The following is a 6,182-nucleotide window of genomic DNA, read 5'->3' as shown; positions in this document are numbered from 1 at the left end:
ATAAAAACATGGCTGGATTTGGGGACGGTGGTCAACAACTTTCTTATATACCAAAACAATGCTGGCATTTTCCAGAACACAGAATCGAAGATTCTTAGTGTAGTAACAGAAAGAACTTGAAATTATTTTTTAGAACAAAATACTATGGACAGATAAATGGATGCATAACTTTTACACAAAGATTTTCATTAATTACTTCTTGATGAAAATAAGATAATAGGCAACCTTTTAAAGATGACATACTCTGAAATCTTTTTAAATTTCTCATCCTATGGATGAGTAAATTGTAGGAAGAATTTCAAAGTAGGGCAAAAAATCTGTTGCTTCAAAATGGACTGTCTACACATTGGGCAAAAGAAGCCAGACACAGATAGATACATACTGTATTTCACGTACATAAAATCTAGGAGCCTGGCAAATTTATGATGTGTGTACCTTACCATCTGCAAATTATACCTCAATAAAGAAGAAAAAAAATGTTCTGTAGTCAGATCAAATCATTTCACAGAATTGAAAATCAGACACAGACATTAAGATTTTATTTTCCTTCAATTGCCTATTCGGAATGTAATGAAGCTTTTCTAAGTATCTTGAGTAATCCGACCTTACCGAATTACCTTGGATCAATGTGGGTGGTCACGAATGGCAAGATGTTCATTTAATTAGTTATTATGGTTCACGCTGGCCAGACTGAGCATACATCTTCAAGGCTACCCCTCTTCAAATGATCACGTAGATTCTCTTTATTCTAAAGAGTTATGTTAGTTACATGAGAGACTCTTAAAGGAAAATAAGGAATAAGACCATATAAGTCACATCCTGGAAATCCACGACCAGCACAGAGAACAGGAGTGCATGGGGACACGAAGTCGTGACCTCAGTGGAAGGACTCAAGCTCTGGGAGCGTCACACGGGTGTCTGACTGCAGAGTACAACCTGACCTACTATTTGCTTCTTCATATTTTGGGGAACTGTTCTTCCAAGATAAATTATTTTGGAAGTTCTTACTCATGCATGTTTAATAAAAAGATAGAGAAATTACTGAGGCTGTATAATAGGGAGAAGAAGTAGGGTAGAAAGAGCGTCGTCTTGATAGTCATAAAAATAAGGATTCAAATTCTAGCTCTTCCACTTCCTAAATATGATTTTGGAAAAATGGTCCAATTTATCTCAACTACAGTTTCTTCACCTGTGAAGAGAGGCTTATAATACCTGCCATGCACTGTTATTTTTCATTAGAAACTATATGTATATGTATATAAGTGTATGTATATATGTGTATGTATATGTGTCTGCACACTGCAAACAATGTTGGTGGTGATTGTTAAAAATTCTCAGTATTTATGGCTGAATGGCTTTGTTCAAATGCTGTACTTTTTTTGACACTCAAACTTATTCATTTATTAAAAAAGGCACAAACATCCACCTGTTGAAGAATGGCTTCTAAGGTTCAATTAATTTGCAGGCAAGCCTATTTTGTTCTTTCTTGCCCTCCCATGTGGTTCTACTGAATTAAACACTTAACAATTTTTTTTTCATTTATGTATTTTCGAGAAAGAGAGAGAGAACAACCACAGGGAGTGGCAGGTAGAGGGAGAAGCAGGCTCCCTGCTGAGCAAGAAGCCAGATGTGGGACTAGATCCCAGGACCCTGGGATCATGACTTGAGCTGAAGGCAGACGTCCAACCGACTGAGCCACCCAGGCATCCCTGAATTAAACACTTTTAAACCATAGGTACTTGAAAAAAGAAAAAGGCCTATTTATTGGATACATGCAACACAAAAGGAAAGAAAAGAAGAAAGAAAGAAAGAAAGAAAGAAAGAAAGAAAGAAAGAAAGAAAGGAAGAAAGAAAGAAAAATGGCAAATAGCACCAAGCACCCAATCCTAATTTCCATTTGAGTCCCCAGGTGGAGAATTCTCCTGGTCTGGTCATTCTTCCCTAGGGTGGATGAGGATGGCAACCACGCTGAGGTTGCTAACCCCATCTTGGGAAGTGATTTCATTGCTCTAATTTTTAGATGTTCATCTTGTTCTTGAGGGAAATCAAAACAGAGCAAGTTTTAAGCGTATCACCTAAACAAGCAAAATGTGGCCTCCCATTTGCCTGGGGTCTTCCTCCTCTAGTGTTCTGGCAAATATAGCAACTCCATCTCTCTCTCCTGAGAGTGGGGGTGGGGGCCAGTTATCTCTCTTCTATTTCATTGGTTTAACATATTATCTTCCTTAGGAAGAAGAAAATAATAATTCTAGAAATAAACCGGGCCAAGCAGTACAAAATGATCTGATCCATTGTGTATTTTAAACTAAAACATTGTTGCTATCTGAACCCAGAATAGCATAGCCTGTTTCCCTATTTAAAGGGGAAAAAGAAAATCACAACAACCAGGCATGGGAAAGCTATCCACACCAGACTGAGGCCTGATTTTACCTCTTTCCTTTCATACCAACCAAGGTTAGACGATCACAAACAGATCTTTACCCTGCTTCCCAGCATTGTTGTGAGGATTATAAATGAAATAACAAAATTGCTCTGTCAAGTGCAAAATGCCACATAAATATTAGTTAGGTTATTACAAAAAAGGGAACTGGAATCACTCCAAGTTTGTGCTGGAGATGGCAGCAATGAACTGGACAGCTGGGCAAATATGCCAGACAGGAAGCATGTCTGACTCCTGAACACAGGCTGGATTCCCTTTTGCTGAGCTACACCTGCCAGACTGGAAGCCCCTGGTGCTTCAGTCATGAATGGACACGTCCTGTCCAGAGCTCTAGGGCCTTGCCCCAGTCCGGCCTTTGGTTCCACCCTGCCGTGCTGGCCCAGAGCCAAGTCTGGGCTAACTTCCCCTCTAATATGCCTGGTACTGCCTCTTCCAGTACCATCAGGCCTTAAGCCAGAGCCTCAAGTTTTGCATGACACAAGCGGCCCAATAATGAGAACACTCCCTCTGGCGTGCTTGGGAATTATCGTTCTCTCCTGCTTCCCCTTAAATCACTGCTATTTCCATTTCTTCTCTGTTTCTCATCTGTGCCAGGTTTCCAAAATAAGATGCAGGAGGTTACCAAGTGGTGACAGGGTGAAGGAACTAATTAGGCCCATTAACCACACCTCTGAACTGGGTCTCAGCGGCTTCCACTAGTGCTAACTCCTTGCTAACTGCTTGTTTCCAGTAGCTAAAATGTAATAGGTTCTTAATAACTATTTGCTGAGTGAAAACAAATATCTAATTAATGAATCAGCAAATACATACCAGATGAAGCCCTAGGCCTTTTCCTGGACCCTGACTTCCCCTATCCCTGACCTGCTTTTCATTTGCTCTTCTGGTCAAATACTAGGGCACTCTCAGCTTGGTTTCCCAGATTGACTTTGACTTTAGTTCTTTATGAACAAAGGATGACTGTCAGCACATCTATTCTTCTGTGTGAGTTTTGAAAGAAAAAAAGAAACTAAAAAAGGACAAACCTCACTTTCCATCTATTTCTCAGAAGGAATAGAATAATTCTGACTCTGTGTGTGAGCGCGCGCACTCAGGAGTGGTATAGAGATATTGTTAGGTTTTATTGGTTTTTTTTTTACCACAGAATAAAAGAGACTCCCTGGTAAAAAGCACAGTTGCTAGCAATAGAGGCATTTTAACTCCTACCAAAGATAGAAGGTAAAAGGAGTACAGCTTTAGATTTCCACTGCTCACTACTCTTATCTTCAGATGCCCTGAGGATCAGAACGGTAGAGCCAGGTTCTTCTGGTGTTCAATGGTGGTTCAACACTGCTACATCTATATGAACCCCAGATGATATCAAACAATCAAATATACATGTAACTGGAATGCCAGAAGAAGATAAGAGAAAGAATGGGGCAGAAAAAAGTATTTGAAGAAATAATGTCTAAGATTTTTCTTAATTTGATGAAAGACAGAAATTTGCAGATACAAGATTGTGGATAAACGCCACACAGAATAAACACCAAAAAAGTACACACTGGTACACATCAGGGTCAAATTATTGAAGGCCAAGGATAAAGAGCAAATCTTGAAAGTAGCAAGAGAAAATGGCATATTACCTAGAGGAGAAAATGATCTGGTCAACCTCTGACTTTCAGTGGAAACCATGAAGGCCAGAACACAATGGGACAACATCTTTAAAATGCCAAAAGAAAAAAAACTCTGTCAATCCAGAATTCTATATTCAGGGGATATGTAATTCAAGTATGAAAATAAAATCACATTTTCAGATAAAACTAAGAGGACTTGTAGCCACAAACCTGCACAACAAGAAACAATAAAAGAAGTTCTAAATTATTTATCACATTGTCTCGGAGATTTATTAGTAGTAGAGGCATTACAGATGAGCTCCAGTTTCTCATAGCCTTCCTGTTCTATAGGATAGATAATATATTTATCTGATGGAATGTTTAGAGCCTGGAATTGCTTCTCTTCTCTATTCTAGCCTCTTCCCACCACTGTGGGTTTGTTTTCAGGGTAGACTGGGTGGGAATGGGATTAAGGATGGAATCCTTGAAAACTAACAGAAAGAGAAATTGATATAACATAACATATATATGGTTGGGGTGGGGAGAGTCAGTGCAGGTAAGGAAAACAGATTGAGATTAAATGCCCCCCCAGGAAAAGCTAGGTTACTAGGAATAGGCCTAAGAATCTATCCTAAATTATGGAAGAACTTGGGGAAGAAAAATGTAATATATCTAGTCCCTTCCCTGACCTCTATGACTTCTCACCCTACAAGAACTCCTAATCTTCTTTAGACTTGACAAGTATGTCTTTATGTCTTAGAAGGAACTATGACTTAGTTCCTTCAAGTATCTGATCACCAGTTGGTTTGAGGTAAACAAGAGGTGGTGGGATTTGGGAAATACCAAGGAGAGAAATTACAGATACAGTTCCAAGATATGCTCTGTGAATAGAAGAGGACATCAAAGAAGTAGGATGGTGTTTGTATCATCTATGTAAGTCATAAATACTGAATGAGAAGGATAGGGTGGACAAACTGGCCTCAAAGTTCCTTATGGAAACCTGAGATATAATGTTTTGGCAGCTAGGATACTATAGGCTCCCAGTTATATACAGGACTCCAATTTCCATGAGAGGTTGCTACATTTTTGGTTTATTTTAGGGAAATGTTTAAAATGTTTTTTCTTTTTCTGTTTATAGATATTCCTTTTAATAAATGTAATTTTTGTCCTGCCATGGATTTGGCACCTCCTTCAGAAAGAAAAAGGACTCCGGGTGAATTTCATCAGGTCCAGAACCCAGAAACCAATGACACTGACAAAATGGTGGGAGGGAAATGGAGACTAGCCATCTGCCTATCAGGAATAAAAAGACAGGTTTTGCCCTCGACCAAGTCTCTGGAGCATTATGCTGAGAAGGATTCAGAGGCTTAGACTCTTGAATATGGGCTCTGAAAGGAAGTACCACAATTAATTGGTGATGTCTACCATGGGAATGAGACCACGTGGTCAAGAGTGTTGTTCTTAGCTAGGGTGGTTTGTTTGCAGATTGATTGGTCCCCAGGAGATAAGGGTCAGATTAACCCCAGTAGATAAGGGACTTCCTAGACTAACACAAAGGAGTCCGGCCTCACTGTGTCACTGAAGCACAGGACCTGTCTGCCAGGTCTTGGTCAGGTCCTAATCGAAGAGTTAGGAAAAACACTGAGGGTGAGAGCGGGAAAAGCCTGTTTATCATCATTGATGTTTGCTAAGTTCCTCACATGAGTTGGTTGGCCAGTTCAGATGGGTCTAAGGTTTGGATCCAATCCTCTAGAGCCAGCCTTGCTACCTTCTCCTGCCCTAACAGGTCAGTAAGGAAGCCACAGGATCATTTGATCTGCACAGATTCCTCCCTTACCAACGTAAGTCAGGGGGATAGGAGTTTTGTACTTGGGACTAGCCCCCACTCTGCCTCTAAAAGCCAACAGAAATATTGGGTCTTGTAACCCCATTTTGTTACACCCACAGAAACCATGACTCTGCCTCCAACCCCAACTAACAGAAACCGTATCTCTAGGAGTGCTGTGTTAAGGGCAAGGGTATATGGTGGTAACTTGCGTTAAGTCTGGTGTTCTGTGCGGAGACCAGGAGCTCGAAGTGTTGAGAAAAAAAGAGATACTCTGATCTTCACTTGTCAGGTGGCTATAGCCTAGGGAAGAATGTTCAGCTTCTGC

The 6,182-nt window shown here is 40.2% G+C and overlaps 1 long non-coding RNA gene across 1 annotated transcript in view; it reads right to left on the bottom strand.

Moving 5' to 3' along the window:
- Positions 1–6,182, bottom strand: part of LOC103671687 — a 34,202-nt gene that overhangs the window by 27,622 nt on the left and 398 nt on the right. The window lies entirely within an intron of this gene.

Source organism: Ursus maritimus, unplaced genomic scaffold, assembly GCF_017311325.1.
Source record: "Ursus maritimus isolate PB19 unplaced genomic scaffold, ASM1731132v1 scaffold_6, whole genome shotgun sequence".
Classification (NCBI taxonomy): Eukaryota; Metazoa; Chordata; class Mammalia; order Carnivora; family Ursidae; genus Ursus; species Ursus maritimus.
Note: the sequence above shows the minus strand (reverse complement) of the source record. Positions and strands in the feature narration are given on the sequence as shown.